This window comes from Polypterus senegalus, chromosome 5, assembly GCF_016835505.1.
Source record: "Polypterus senegalus isolate Bchr_013 chromosome 5, ASM1683550v1, whole genome shotgun sequence".
NCBI lineage: Eukaryota > Metazoa > Chordata > Cladistia > Polypteriformes > Polypteridae > Polypterus > Polypterus senegalus.
This window is the reverse complement of record NC_053158.1, coordinates 191,129,020-191,145,813: the sequence shown is the minus strand read 5'-3', so window position 1 is coordinate 191,145,813 and position 16,794 is coordinate 191,129,020. Positions and strand designations below refer to the sequence as shown.

The 16,794-nt window shown below is 42.6% G+C and overlaps 1 protein-coding gene across 2 annotated transcripts in view; it reads left to right on the top strand.

The window, feature by feature from the left end:
* The window catches only part of zeb1b (zinc finger E-box binding homeobox 1b), a 324,647-nt gene that overhangs the window by 204,569 nt on the left and 103,284 nt on the right, over positions 1-16,794 (top strand). The window lies entirely within an intron of this gene.

Below are 16,794 nucleotides of genomic sequence, written 5' to 3'. Positions count from 1 at the left end.
TTCAACCATGAGATTTTGATGAATCTCGACGTTGTAGACCTTCCTGAGTTCGATTCACTTTCTCTTAGGGAAAGAATTGTAATCGTCCAAAAATTTGATTTCCAGATTTTGATGAATCTCGATGTTTTAAGACCTCCGCGAGTCTGAAAATGCCATTTTTGAAATGAGGTCTGTGTGTGTGTGTATGATGTTTTGATGATTCTTGACATTTTAGATCTCCCCGAGTCCGATTTACTTTCTCGTAGGGAAAGCATTGTAATTGTCCAAAAATTTGATTTTGAGAGTTGTTGAATCTCGATGTTTTAGACCTCCAATAATTCCATCTTTGGAATTATGTCTGTGTGTGTGTGTGTGTGTGTGTGTAAACACGGTAACTTGAGGACACTTTCACTTCGGTCAACCAAATTTTGCATACAAGTATTAGGAACAAAACGTAGATTTCTATCAACTTTTGGGCTATTTCCATTAACCGGAGGTGGTACTTTACCTTTTATTCATGCTTTTATAATAATTGTTGAATATATTATTAATTTGATTTGATTTGTTGTTGATGGTTCCTCAATGTACATAATATAAAAATATAATCCTTGTGTTGCTGTTTACTCCTCAAATATCCGTCCACATATCTGAGTACACGAGAAAGTCGAGGGGAGAGCACTCCTGAATTTTTATTTTTTGACTTTGTCGTATACGAAGTGTAGTAGTCATGAAAAAATTCGACCTTGAGATTTTGATGAATCTCGATATTTTAGATCTCCCTGTGTCTGAAAATACCATTTATTGAATTACGTCTGTCTGTGTGTAAACACGATAACTCAAAAACGCAACGAGATAGATGGACGAAATTTGAAAAAATGTGGTCTTTTTATCAAAAATTGTAGATCTGTATCACCTTCTGAGCCAAATCCATCAACCTGAAGTCATACTTTACCTGAACACATACTCGACTTTTGGCTTTTTTTTTTTGTGTTAGGTACAAAATGTAGATTTCTATCAACTGTTCAGCTATTTCCGCTAACCGGAAGCGGTACTTTACCTTTTACTTACCTTTTAGCTACAGAGTCCAATTTATTCAACTTTACTTTTAGAATACATAAATATGGATCACCCCGTATAATTCTTGTCTTGCGGTTTACTCCTCAGCTATCCATCCCCATGTCTGAGTATACGAGAAAGTCGAGGGGAGACCACTCCCGATTTTTTGTTTGTTTTTTTCCCATCACCTTCTGATTTGTATTCCATCATCGGACCCCCAGCTTGATTGCAGTGTCAAGCACTTGTGTTAACCTGATAAATTTTACCTCAAGTTGCATCTGACAGCTGCGTAAATGAAACGAGTTGGGCTTTAGTTGAATTTTTATTAGAAGGTAACGAGATTTCCATGAAGACTTCTGACAGCGGGTCTTCTGGTTGGCAGTAGGAAGTAACCGACCTGCTGAATCCAATTTAGGTCAGCAGGGAGGCAGGAGGCGTTTCTTTCCCAGCAGCATTAGGGCAAATGGCAGGAGTGGGTCCTTCAAGTGGGGGAGCAGAGTTATACGTGACGAGAACAGGCCATTCAGCCCAGCGTGCGCGTCCATCCTGTTCACGTGATTGTCCTAAATAACATGAAGTCGAGATCGGAAGGTCTCTTAACTGCTCTCCACGACACCACTTGGTCATTAATTCCATGGGGTTTTTTTGTGTGAAGAAAAACTTTTGAATGTTTGTGCAATGTTTCAAGTTTCCATCTGGGTTCTTGTTGCAGAATTTACTTTAAAGTAACAGCTTGGCTGCACCTGGCTGCTTATTTGAAACTCCTCAGTCATGTCCCGTCTTAATGTCGGTTTGGTTAAATTGACTCCTTCAGTCTCTGCACACAGATCATGCCACTCTCTCCTGGAGTCCGCCTGCTCGCTCTTCTCTGGACTTTCTTTTATATAATATGGAGACCAAACCTGCACACAGGACTCCAGATGAGGCCTCACCAGTGTGTTATAAAACTTCAGCGTCCCCTCCTGTGACTTGTACTCCTCACACGTCCAACGGGTTTCTCTCCCGTTTGTCTTTCCACTGCGGTTTCGTTTTGCCGATGTGTTCGCCCCTTGTCTATCAGCGGCTAATCGAGTTTCTCTCTCCTCTGCGGTTTCATTTTGCTGATGTGCTCGCCTCACTTGTGTATCAGCGTCTAAGCGAGCTTGTCTTTTCTCAGGGGTCTCACTTTGGCGACGGAGTCTCTTTCTTTCAGCTTCATGCTGTAGCCTCGTCCTTCTTTCTTCTTCTAATTCATTAACTTTGGGCCGCCTTGCCGGCTCTTTGAGCTTCCATGCTGTAGCATTGCACTTCTGGGCCAGACAGACACAGACACACACACTCCCACGCATAGACATTTATATGTATAAGAAATGTTGTAAGTCACCTTGATGATAAAAACATCAGCCAGATAAGTAAATGATTGTGTCCTCTGCAAGCACAGCGATGCCACCGTGTGCTGTACACAGAACAGCCATTTTTTTTTATGAACCATTACACATTTGGATATGGAGGAATATTTCGGACAAAACGAAATAAATAAATAAATGCGTAAATAAATAAAAGTACTGTGAAATGTGAGCATAAATAAATAAATGTGTCACGAAATATGTTTTTCATTGCTTATTTATTTATTTCATTTTGTCCGTAACATTCCTGCAAACCGTCATGAAATACGACTTGAAATAAAACTGTCACCTTCACTCGTCAAAGTTGAGAGGGTGGGAAGAAATTACAATGTTGGCGGCCCTTTTAGAACTGAGTATTTGACCCTTGTTTTACGAGTAGAAAGTCAGTTGCATATTCGCAGCTACTTTTTCAAACAACTGTACAGCTGTGATCAGTGGTAAAGTTGTTCAGTTCAAAATATTAGGTGGAGCTGCTTTGTCAAAGTACCTAAACTAATACAGCCGTTGCAGCTTACCGTATATCAAACTGGCTCATTCGTCTTGTGATCGTCTTCTCTGATACATCATACAGATCTGCAATCTGTTGTACTTTTAAACCGCATAACAGAAGGTGTTCTATTGACTCAGCTGGAATGTCAAAGGATGGACGTCCAGAGCAGGGTACTGCATCACCTGAACTGCAGTGTAGTAGAGTCTGTTCCACCTGTTCTTCGATAATTTCAAAAACAGTTTCATCTATATCGGAGTCTAAAAGGGCCGCCAACATTGTCATTTCTTCCGATAAATCTTCAATTCTCTCTCTGAAATACGTAATATCTTCGGCAGAATCCATTTCATCGGCAGTAGTAAGCATTTTTCTAATTAATTCTTGTGCTATCGATTCACCAATCAGTAACTAGAGGGCGTGTTAGAGCCCACCCTCTCAACTTTGACGAGTGAAAGTGACAGTTTTATTTCAAGTCGTATTTCATGACGGTTTGCAGGAATGTTACGGACAAAATGAAATAAATAAATAAGCAACGAAAAACATATTTCGTGACACATTTATTTATTTATGCTCTCATTTCATGACATATTTATTTATTAAGGCTGTCATTTCATGACACATTTATTTATTTATGCTCACATTTCACAGTACTTTTATTTATTTACGCATTTATTTATTTATTTCATTTTGTCCGAAATATTCCTCCATATTTGGAGGCTGTGCGTGGAAGACTGTCACTCTAAAATATGTTAACTTAACCTCCAGTTTCTTTTAAAATGGTCACCGATCAAGGCCTCCTCCCATCAGCCCCTGCATGCTCCCGATGACTGCTGGGAATTGAAGTCCTTTATGCAGCACCGTCACAGAGTCATTGTAATAGCTGCCTCGTTTATTGAGCAGTGGTAACAAACAGGGCCACACTGTGAATGTTAGGATCTGTTTCTGTTTTTAGTTTTTAGTGATTTATTTCTTGAACATTAATAATATAATAATTGGTGCCTACTTGAGATTTTGATTCATGCAGAATATTGCATTTGTTTTTTTTTTTTTTAATTAGACCTGATTTATATACAGTCTTTGTCACTTTTGGCTATTTTTGTTTCCTTACATTTGTTGTTATGTCACTTTAGTAATGACACAGAGACGCTACCTGTGTGACATCATCATAAAAGCAACTGGATAACAGGTGACCTCTGCCATCCCCACTTTCCGAGATATAAAATCGCCATTCCGATGAATGCTTTTTTCGGCGACTATTCCAGAATGTTAATGAAATTTTGAAACTCCCACTTTCCAAAAGAACTCCATTGTAGTGATTAAGACAGTCTTCTTAAGCCTTCACAATGTTGTGAATAAAGTCGTCCCCTTTCACCTCATAGCAAATCCAATAATACGTCTGTCATCATGCACAGCCCCTTTCTAGATTCCCACGTTTCTAACATCTCCTATGTCAGGGGTCCGGGAGGGCCACAGTGGCTTCAGGTTTTCATTCTAACCCTTTTCTTAATCAGTGACCTGTTATTTGCTGCTAATTAGCTCCTTTTCCATTCATTTTAATTGATTTGTTTCCCCAAATTTCTTCATCATTCCTCTCAATTTCTTCAGCTCTTTCCTTAAAAAGAAGTGAAACGTGAAGTGAGAAGACCAACTAAGTCAGGGCCTCAAACTCCAACCAGTTCCTTCATTAGGCGACGAGTCTTGTTGTTAATTAAACTCGTCTATTAATTCCATGACTTGCTGCTGCTCTCATTGTTGCAATGGCAGACATTTCTGAAATTGTGGATTTTCTCTTTTCTAAGAGCTCTGTTCAAATGTTTTGGGGGCCTGAGCAGATCAACATTCCCGAGACCTTCATCTTTCTTTATTTTCAGATATTGTATGATGGGCACCATTTGTTTTGGCTCATTTTGTATCTTATTATTGTTTGGCTGCTAATTAAGGAAAAAGAAACAATTAAGAGGTCAGAGTCTTCAAGAGCAAGTCAATTAAAATGAATGCAAAAGGAGTTAATTAGCAGCAAAAACAGCTCACTAATTAAGAAAAGGGTTAGAATGAAAACCCACAGCCACTGCGGCCCTCCAGGACCAGAATTGGGGACCCCCCTATCCTAGATCAAGATGTGGCATATTGCAGCCTCGGCTGTCATTACTCTGAATGTCACCTGCCAGTTCTGTCCAGTTTTTCCCTTTGTTGACCACTGCAGGGCTGATTGTTGATGTCTGTGTTCCCAACTTTAAAGTGGTTTGGCTACCATCTGACCCCCCAACATGCAGCTTAGTGTTAGTTGGTGAATTTAACTTGGCCTGGATCGTGCCTTTCCAGCGTTGGGTTTTTGCCCTGTGGCAGATGTTGTCGAATATCAAATGCATTGGCCTGCTGAGGTCAACATTCAGACTCACTCATGCTAAGTTCATTTGCAAATCTGAATTGGCCCACTATGACAATGGACACTAACTGCAGACCTCCAGAGCTCCAGCTACTGAGTTAATAAAGCTAATGTAATAATCATGACCTGCCTGGCTTTTTCCATATGAACAACTGTAAGCCTACTTTTGCCCCACCTTGTATATGCTGTACTAGCTGTCCCCTGCGGCTGTGCCCACGGAGTAGTGAAACAGGACAAACTTTAAAAATCTGTAGACGCTGCAACTGTATCTGATCGTGTTCAGCTCTGACTGGAGAGCGTCCCCCGCGTGGCCGTGGCATATCTCTGCCAATGAGAAGCTACCCTCTAAAACACACGTAGTTCTGATCTCTCTCTGAAAAACATTAAACGTTACTCCTTAAAAATCTCTAGATGATCATGTCTGCTGAACAAACAGATATCGCTAACTAAGGGGAGGCCAGGTACGCTGCAACACATGGCGAGAGGTAGAGCGACTCGAACAGAGGCTGGCGCGTGAGTGAGGAGGGCCCTGCCCGGCTCCCTACTCCTGAGGTCCCGCCTCCCCTCAGCCTGCAGCCTCTCTCTTTGGTTCACGTGTTTTAATTGCTGCCACAAGCAAACTATGATACTTCGTGCGATGAGAGAAGTCGCAAAATCAACCAGAATGTTCAAGCAAATTATAGAAAAAACCCGATCTTGTGAAAAGTGGACAGACAGACGTTGGATTTTATATAGATATTCCTTATTTACTCTGTATACGTATATAAAATCCTAAGCCTAAAAGTGCAAAGATTTTGTGCAATGATTTTATGTAACTTTTTATGCCATGTTTTTTGTCTCACTTTAAATCGGGCTTAGTATAAAACCTACATATATACATAAAACCTAAATATATATATATATATATATATATATACCAAACGTATATATGTTTGGTATCATTCTTTTCAGAATGTATCAAACTTTAATGTGATGTTGTTAGATTTTCAGATTCTTATTCCGTTTTTAAACTGTAAACTAAACAATATCAAGAACCCACATCCTGCAAGATGAAACTTTGTGCCAAGAGAATTAACCACACCCGGGGCCGGAAATAAAAAACAAAGAGTAGGACAGCTGCTGTACAGGCTTTTAAATGTTCAAAGCACCGTGCGAGACGCAGATCACGCAGCACGGCAGCAGCAGCAAGCCAGCAGCTGATCGAGCAAAGAGGAGGTAAAAAAAAAACAGTTTTTGTTTCCCGTTGTATCAACATTTAATAGGGGGTTTCGGAGGATCGACCGCGTCTCCTTGGGGTGTGTTCAGCCCCCCTCTTCACAACACGAGCGGCAGAGACGGAAAGTGGCTGGCGTGAAGCACAGGCCGGGGGGGTTGGCGAGCGAAGCGAGTAGCGGGCGAACCTCCTAATACATCTCATATATATATATATATATGTATAGGGTAGTCCAGATCTAATTATGCACTTTTCATTACACTATAACTTATTAAGTTTATTACGTAGAAAATCACCTGAAAAATCCCGGAACATCGAGAAGTGTGCGACCTGACAACATGAAGAATCATCTTTGCACCGAACTGGAATCGTCCCCGCATAAATCAAAGTTATCCAGAGAGGATCTGCATAATTAGATCTGGACCACCCTGTATTTATATATATATGTATTTGTGTATATATATATATATATGTACAGTATATATTTATGTATATATATCTATACATTGTCACAAAAACGAGACATAAACAGATAAAGGTTTGGGGCAGCCACCCGTATAATATGGTATCCCGGCTGCAAAAGTCGTTTTTAATCCAATAATCAGCACAGAAGTGCATACAGCTGAGTCCAGAACAAGACTGAGGGAAAAGGGGAAAAGGGTAGGCTTTTAAAGGGGAAGACAGGAAGTGAGGTCATAAGGATCGGGCCCATGTTCATCAATCATTGGTTCGAGCCCGGATGTGACATCACAGGAGCCGGGGCCAGTAAGGTCTACTTCCATTGGCTTGGTCCTGGAAGTGACGTCAAGAGAGCCAGGTGGAATCTCCCGGGAATGGCCTACAGGAAAGGGAGAAAAAGAGTCAGTGCACTCTGCCATGCCTCAGAACAGCCGTCACTCAAGCCCTTTAGCTGCCTCCCATGCGCACATGTGTGACAACATATATGTATATATATATATATGTTGTCGCATGCGGCTGGGGGTGGAGCCCAGCTGGGACGCCCAGGAGGACCAGAGGAGGGCTTGTACCTCCTCCAGACCGCGAGGGGGCGACCGCCCTGGTTGTATTGGGGGCCACGGGTAGAGGGCTTGGAAGCCCAACCCTGTAGGAGCCCGTGGCCACCGCCAGGCGGCGCCCCGGTGCCTGAACAACCCTGGACCTCAGCACTTCCGCCACACCAGGAAGTGCTGGGGGGAAGAGGAGCAGGGACACCCAAAGGGCTTCCGGGTGCGCAGCCGGCACTTCCGCCACACGGGGGTGTGTCCGCAGGAGATTGCCGGGAAGCAGCTGGAGCCACCTGGGTTCCTATATAAGGGGCCGCCTCCCTTCATTCAGTGGCTGGAGTCGGGTGGAAGCAGGACGAGGCAGGAGAAGAGAGAGAGGAGGCAGCCCGAAGGAGAATGCATTGTGTGTTGGCCAGGACTTTGGGGTTTGTGTGTGCACTTTGACTTGTAAATATTTGTGTAAATAAACGTGTTTGTGGATGACATGAACGTGTCTGCCTGTCTGTGTCCGGGCCAGTCTCCACAATGTGTATATGTATATATATATATGTATGTATGTATGTATGTATGTATGTGAATGTATATATATATATATATATATATATATATAATATATAATAATATTAGGGGGGCACGGTGGCGCAGTGGTAGCGCTGCTGCCTCACAGTTAGAAGACCTGTGGGTTCGCTCCACGAGTCCTCCCTGCAAGGAGTTTGCATGTTCTTCCCGTGTGTGCGTGGGTTTCCTCCCACAGTCCAAAGACATGCAGGTGAGGTGCATTGGCGATCCTATATTGTCCCTAATGTGTGCTTGGTGTGTGTGTGTGTGTGCCCTGCGGTGGGCTGGCACCCTGCCCAAGGTTTGTTTCCTGTCTTGCGCCCAGTGTTGGCTGGGATTGACTCCAGAAGACCCCCGTGAACCTGTAGTTAGGATATAGCGGGTTGGATATGTTATTATTTATATTTATATTTTTATATTTAAATTTAAATTTGTATATTATTTATATGTGAATTTCCCCTTGGGATTAATAAAGTATCTATCTATCTATCTATCTATCATATAGTGCCTTTCATATCTATCTATCTATCTATCTATCTATCTATCTATTTATCATATAGTGCCTTCCATATCTATCTATCTATCTATCTATCTATCTATCTATCTATCTATCTATCTATCTATCTATCATATAGTGCCTTCCATATCTATCTATCTATCTATCTATCTATCTATCTATTATATAGTGCCTTCCATATATCTATCTATCTATCTATCTATCTATCTATCTATCTATCTATCTATTATATAGTGCCTTCCATATCTATCTATCTATCTATCTATTATATAGTGCCTTCCATATCTATCTATCTATCTATCTATCTATCTATCTATCTATCTATCTATCTATCTATTATATAGTACCTTCCATATCTATCTATCTATCTATCTATCTATCTATCTATCTATCTATCTATCTATCTATCTATCTATTATATAGTGCCTTCCATATCTATCTATCTATCTATCTATCTATCTATCTATCTATCGATAACGGATGGATGGATGGATAATAATATTATTCATCAGTGATGATGCCAGGTTAAGATTAGGAGGGAGTGACAAAAAATCTGCAATCTAATTGGCTGTCCAGCGGAGCTAGTGAATCACAGAGTAGCAGAGGTCTGCACCATGAGTGCTAACCCATCCAGAGTTGGCTTCTAATTTGCGTCCCTTCGATGGGCGGACGTCTTAAATAAAGATTTGCGTAAAGGTTTCTCCTCCCTGCTTACCACCAACTAATGTGACATTGACATTGGCTCACCTCAGGAGTGCTCGAGTAGGTCAGAAAGCTCCACATGCTAATCAGGGCCATTAAATCTTGAGGACCTAAAGCAATCGGCAGACCCGATGACGCAGTGCAGTCGATGCTGTAAGCTGCAACACAGCAGGCCCAGAGTGGGAAGTTCATCATCTCTCGAGTTGGCACAGGCGATGATGAGAGGTAATGAAGTTGCCGGCGAGGAGCGGCCGTCGTAGGCAGCGCACATATTGACACGGAGGCAGGCAGAGTGAGTCATAAGCCTGGGTGACTCAGTCGGTGTCATGAACTCATGTGGAAAATCTAGAAATAGGGGGGTCTTTGGACTCTTCTTGCCGTGTGACTTCTGGAAACATCTGCAAGAAAAAAAAAAATTAACCCAAAAAGTTCTGCACTCCAGGTAGAGAAGAGAGGTGTAAAGTGAAGTACCTCTGGAAATCACCGTCGTGTATAACGTCACCAGCGTGACACTTTTTGTGTTTTTTTTTTTACCAGCAAGCACAGCAGCAATAAATACGATGGCGCGGATCTCCAATCTCAAAAATAAGAAAGAGGGGAGGTGGGCCAGTAAGCCTTCATGTTTACCTTGGGTGGAGGATGAGGAGGATCATCACAAGGGCATGCTGTAGAGTGGAGGTCTCCAGTGGATTGTTGGGGGGCCACTTGGGTAGAGCTGAGGTGTGGCAGTGTTTGGGCTTAAAGAAAAGACTGAGCCCCCGAAAAGCGAATAACAGACTCAGTTGAACTCTTTCAGGGCAGATGTCAACTCTTGTGGAAATTCAGGGATAGATTGGCCTGTAAATGGCGACAAAACTTGCCGTTACCTTTTAGCTTTGACTCTCTGTGCTAGAAGGAAAGTTGGTTTTGTTGATTTGACTTCGATTACCTGCACATGTATGAGTAGCGAAGCGCAAACAACCTCTACAATGGCATCGACGTCTGGCGAGAGACCAAAGCAAATGTGCAAAGGAAAACACTCCGTGGGCGACATGTTTGCGTATTATCACTGAATCGGACTCCGATTTTAATACAAGTGATCTGGAAATGGAGAACAGCAATGAAAGTGAGGTGCCAGCCTCAGATAACCGCTCCCTAGCTGATCGTGGTGCCGAACACAGTCGTGTAGTTGATGCGCCTATAGCTACAGTACGTTGGCCTGGGAGGACCGCCACTTACGATGACAAGAGGTACAAACCAGATTGTGTCGCACTGTGACTGCCACCGCTGCGTGAAGACAGCCAGGTAGCCAGCCTGCCATGCATTCCTGCTTGCCATCGAGCTGCCCTCATGCACCCTCTGCTGCCAGAGACGCCCAACAGGCGCCTACACCAACCACGGCACGCGGCAGCAGACAACGTTTTATGTCAATTTATGTGTGGGTGCTTTTCAGAAAATTGAAGTATTCAGCCCTCAAAGAATTCAATAAACGTTGATAAAAGTTGAAAATTCAAAAAGAATCATTAGGCAAAAAGGGCCAACCAACAAGGTAAAGTGCAGATGTCAAAACACAGACATTAATTAGACAAAGCAACCAACAGACAAAATCCTCCTGAGAACAATTGCCATGTTAGAAATCTTCACGTGTTCCTTTCCTTTAACACGCTTGCTTTACTTTGGTGAGGAGGACATGCTGTGGGGCTTCCCTTGAGTTCCTTGTTGGTTTCTCTGGGCTCCCCTTCTGCTCCCACCCAGCAGGGTTCATACTCTTCTTCTTCTTCTTCTTCTTTCGGCTGCTCCTGTTAGGGGTCGCCATAGCAGATCATCTTCTTCCATATCTTCCTGTCCTCGTCATCTTGTTCTGTTACACCCATCACCTGCATGTCCTCTCCCACCACATCCATAAACCTTCGCTTAGGCCTTTTTCCTTTCCTCTTCCCTGGCAGCTCTATTCTTAACATCCTTCTCCCAATATACCCAGCATCTCTCCTCTGCACACGTCCAAACCAACACAATCTCGCCTCTCTAACTTTGTCTCCCAACCATCCAACCTGAGCTGAACCTCTAATGTCTTCGTTTCTAATCTTGTCCATGTTTGTCACACCCAATGCAAATCTTAGCATCTTTAACTCTGTCACCTCCAGCTCTGTCTCCAGTGCCACCGTCTCCAGCCCATATAACATAGCTGGTCTCACTACCATCCTGTAGACCTTCACTTTCACTCTTGCTGATATCCGTCTGTCACAAATCACTCCTGTCACTCTTCTCCACCCTGCCTGCACTCTCTTCTTCACCTCTCTTCCACAATCTCTATTACTCTGTACTGTTGATCCAAAGTATTTAAACTCATCCACCTTCGCCAACTCTACTCCCTGCATCCTCGCCATTCCACTGACCTCCCTCTCATTCACACACATGTATTTCGTCGTGGTGGTCCTACTGACCTTCATTCCTCTCCTCTCTAGAGCAGATCTCCACCTCTCCAGGGTCTCCTCAGGGTTCATATTCTTGTTTTATTGAATTTTGGTTTCACATTTGGCTCATTGTTTTATGTTAGTGTTCCTTTTGTGTATTGTGTGCTCGTGTGTATTATTCCATGTGGTTTTTAGGGTGGTCCCCCACTATGAATGTGCTTTGGGAGTTCCTGTGCGTTGTGATTTTTTTTTTTTCTGCTTGGGATTTCTTGGATATTTCAAACTTTAACTCCGTTTTTTTACAGAAGTTTATTTGTGTCCAAACTAAATGCAATGCGTATGCAAGTGGGCTACTTTATTTTGGCAGGGTTTTTTTTTTTTTTTAATTTATTTATTAATTTTATTACAATCAATACATAGCAATCAAGTTTTTACAAAAAAAAAAGAATTATGCTAAGAACAGATCGATCCCCACCCTTGAGAGAGAGAGCAAGCCAAACGGTGTAAAACGGTGTATTTTGGCAGGGTTTTATCGTGTCATAATTAACAACATGCCAACCAAATGATCGATCGCCTTACACCATGGCACAGAATTTTCGAGTTGTTAAAAATACGGTTAAAAAAAAAACCATTGCATTTGTGACCACCAGGGGGCGCTGTAGCCTCCCACACTCCCGACACAAAGACAAACACATAAGTCCCAATTAATATAAACCGGGAGCGCTACCAGTGTCCCAATAACTGTGGCTCAGAAATACCTGTGGGTACGTCAGACCAGAGGGGACTGGGCGGTCTCATGGTCTGGAATCCCTACAGATTTTATTTTTTTTTTCTCCAGCCGTCTGGAGTTTTTTTTGTTTTTTCTGTCCCCCCTGGCCATTGAACCTTACTCTTATTCGATGTTAATGTTGATTTATTTTGTTTTATAATTGTATCTTTCATTTTTCTATTCTTTAATATGTAAAGCACTTTGAGCTACTGTTTGTATGAAAATGTGCTATATAAATAAATGTTGTTGTTGTTGTTGTCTGGATCCCTACCATGTAAATGCTGTCAGCGCCCCTGGCAGCACCCACAGGGCTAGCCAAAAGAACTACAATTCCCAATATGCCCTGTGGGTCTCCATAGCGCAGTAAAAAGCAACCTTTTTCGAGTTGCGGCGCACTAAGTCCAAAAATTTTCTTTCGTGGCGCACCTGAGGGACTGCCGATAAATAAAGTCGTGACGACACAATCTATGGACAATTGCCAATTAAAACAGTTAATTTTACAAGTTTGAAAGACATTTTATTAATAAAGGAATCAAAGGATAAATCTTAAATTTAATTGATGTGAACGTTGAGATTGTTTTTCAGCACATATGAGATTGATGCGAGGATCAATTTTCGAAAGACAGACGCGCATTTCCTTGTCGATCATTTGAAGTCTCTCGCGTTTCTTAGACTTCATTTCCGTAAGTGTTCCGTTATCTGTTTTTCCAACATAAAATCTTTTGTTTTTAAACATTATCTTTTTAATCAACCAAAAGTTCAAAAACAGTTCAAAAAGTTTTCGCGGCGCCCCTAGAAAATTCGGCGGCGCACTGCGCACCGTTTGCCCGACAATGCTGTAGCGGTACCCAAGAGGAGGACTGCCACCTAGGGTGTTGGGGGAGACGAATGTTCTGAATAAATTGTCTTCCCCAGTCCTTCCACACTATTGGCATCCCTGCCGAGTAAGGATCCCAGTTCTGCTCCAGCTGGGATGCCAGTCACAACGTGTCGTCTCTCACAAATTTTAATTCATGTCCATAGATCGCGTGTCGTAAGTAAAAGTAAAGCAAATGTGTTGCGTTTCGGTTAGTGGCAGCTGCGTGTGTATTGCAGTTCAATTTGAGACCACACTGTAATTGTGCCAGAACTAAATGTAATCAAATGACCAATCAGCATTAAGAGGCGGGGCCATATAGCCACAAACCTTTGGCCGTATAGTGTATGTGTGAGCCTGATAGACGGTCAGCTTAGTGCAGTGAATAAGAAGAGGAGGCCATTCAGTCCTTTGTTGAGCTAATAGCTAAGCTGTCCCAACATCTGATAATAACGGATAGCACTTAGTAATTAAAAGTGTGGACCCCTTTCTGAAATGAATGGCTAAATTGAGCTTTCTCTAGCGTATCAGCAGCTTATTTCGTTAAACCGATGGTTTAAGATCCTCCCCTCAAGGCCTTTTTTTGAGTGACGGAAGGAGAAAAACCCCAAAAAGCCTCCTAATTACGCCGCGGGTCGGCCTAAACTGCTCAGCCAGGCGATGCTCTTAAATCAATATTCCATTTTCACCCCCTGCTCTCCTTAATTAGAGCTGCACACCTTGCTTCACACTTTATTATTAATCTTCAGCACTACATGGGATTAAAACGGTCGGCTTCATAGCAACATGAGCTAATTATATTCAGTAATAATAATTAGTCCCATAAACAAACCTGCTCATGTGGCCAAAGGTGAAATCCTGCGCGGAGACTCCATCTCGTATTATCTCGGTTCACTTTGTTTATACACATTATGTGTGTTGTGGCTTGTAATTCATGAAACCAAACAAAACAAAAAAGAAAAGTCCCACAGCTGAAAATATCTAATATATATATAGATATGGCTAATTGTTGAGGAGGTGTTCATTGGAAGGTGCTTTGTGGAATAAAATCTCTTTATTGTATTTATATTCTTATATTGTGGACTGTATTGCTGTGTCTAGGGCTCTCTGGCGCCCCCCTGTGGTTACTAAGCGTCAGCTGGATGATAACATACACACAAGACCCCAAGATTGTTACAGCCTGCTTTATATATGCTGAAAGGACCACCTTTTAATGAGAGTAGAGCATCAAGTCAATGACACTTCTGGGCTATTGATCTGGTCAATGAAGTAGCAGAGGGGCTTGTTCATCAGTTTAATGAAATTAACAACAGTTACATTAGGGGGGCAACAATGTGACGACCCCCAAAACAGGAATGAATGCTTTAACAGGTGGAGGGAGGCCACTGACATTTTTCCCTCCTCATCTGTTTTGTCACTCGTTTTGCATTTGGCTACGCTCAGCGTCACTACTGGTAGCATGAGGCCATACCTGGACCCTACAGAGCTGGCACCGGTAGTCAAACTTCTCCAGGATGGCACATCAATACGTGCCTCCCATTGCCAGAAGGTTTGCTGTGTCTCCCAGCACAGTCTCAAGGGCATGGAGGAGATTCCAGGAGTCAGGCAGTTCCTTGAGGAGAGCTGGACAGGGACCCTCGTAGAAGGTCCTTAACCCATCAGCAGGACAGACTGGTATCTGCTCCTTTGGGCGAGAAGGAGCAGGATGAGCACTGCTAGAGCCTACAAAATGACATCCAGTAGGCATGCAGGCCACTGGTGTGAATGTCTCTGACCAAACAATCAGAAACAGACTTCACGAGGGTGGTCTGAGGGCCTGACGTCCTAAAGTGGGCCCTGTGTTTACTGCCCAGCACCGTGGAGCTCGATTGGCATTTGCCATCGAATACCAGAATCGGCAGGTCCACCACTGGCGCCCTGTGCTATTCACAGATGAGAGCAGGTTCACCCTGAACACACGTGACAGACGTGAAAGGGTCTGGAGAAGCCGTGGAGAACGTTATGCTGCCTGTAACATCGTTCAGCATGACCGGTTTGGTGGTGGGTCAGTGATGGTCTGGGGAGGCATATCCATGGAGGGACGCACAGACCTCCACAGGCTAGACAACGCCATCCTGGCCTGCACTACATGCCAGCCACTTCACGTCTCTGCTGCTTGCGTATGTGGATTTCTTTTCATCAAACAACAGATACGCCTCTTCATTGTGAAGAAACACTACTGTTCCCTGATGGCAACACGAATTAGACGATCTACAAGTCTCCGACTTAAAGTTTAAAGCCAAACAATATCTGCATACTCCTGTCATATCACCCATGTCCATATATTCGATCTCTTTTCGCTTTTACCTTTTCATCAATATCGCATTTAATTTTGATTCTGTGTTTCGAATTACATCGTGACAACGCGACGTGCAACTGTCCGTGAGTGAATTTCGTTTCTTTCTCTCTACACAAACTGTGTCTGACAATAGCATTCACACAAAAGAGAAATGATTGAGCCGTATGCGTGGTTGTAAATGTTTTAGATGCGGGCAGGACTTTTCCAAATCTCTTTTCATAAGCTCATCTCAAGGGGCTTGAAATTTTCTCTCGATGTATTTCATTCTCACCAAACAACCGATCTTTTAATTCTCGCCGATACGCCTCTTCATTGGGAAGAAACACGACTTTTTCCTGATGGCAACACGAATTAGACGATCTACAAGTCTCCGACTTCCGAGTTTCAATCCGAACAATATATTCCATCTCTTTTCGCTGTTATGTTATTTCACCGAGTAATAATTTCCGTTATGCGATCTTTACTATCCTTTTTTAGAGACTTTCGAATTTTTGTACTTCCGTTATCTCTAACCTGCTGTGCATGTGTTTCGCTCTCAACGTTTTTTGAATTCTTTATGACGTTCTACTTTGTCATCTACTCTTTGTCTTTTATTTCCTGGTTAAATCTCTTGGCACAAAGTCTCATTTCGCGGGATGTGAAAGTATCTCTCTGCGAAAGTCACGCCTCGTCCCAGGATTTTTTTTATTATACTAGAGAGACATGAAATGTGAAGTGAGGGAGCCAACAGAAGACCAACAAAGTCAAGGCCTCAAACTCCAACCAGTTCCTTCATTAGGCGCCGAGTCTTTCTGTTAATTAAACTCGTCCATTAATTCCATGGCTTGCTGCTGCTCTCATTGTGTGTTAGCAGACATTTCTGAAATTGTCGATTTTCTCTTTTCTAAGAGCTCTGGTCAAATGTTTTGTGGACCTGAGCAGATCAACACTCCTGAGACCTTCACCTTTCTTTGTTTTCAGATATTGTGTGATGGACACCAGTTGTTTTGGCTCATTTTGTATCTCATTATTGTTTGGCTGCTAATTAAAGAAAAAGAAACAATTAAAGGGTCCGAGTCTTCAAGAGCAGGTCAATGAAAATGAATTCAAAAGAAGTTAATTAGCAGCAAAAAGAGGTCACTAATTAAGAAAAGGGTTAGAATGAAAAGCTG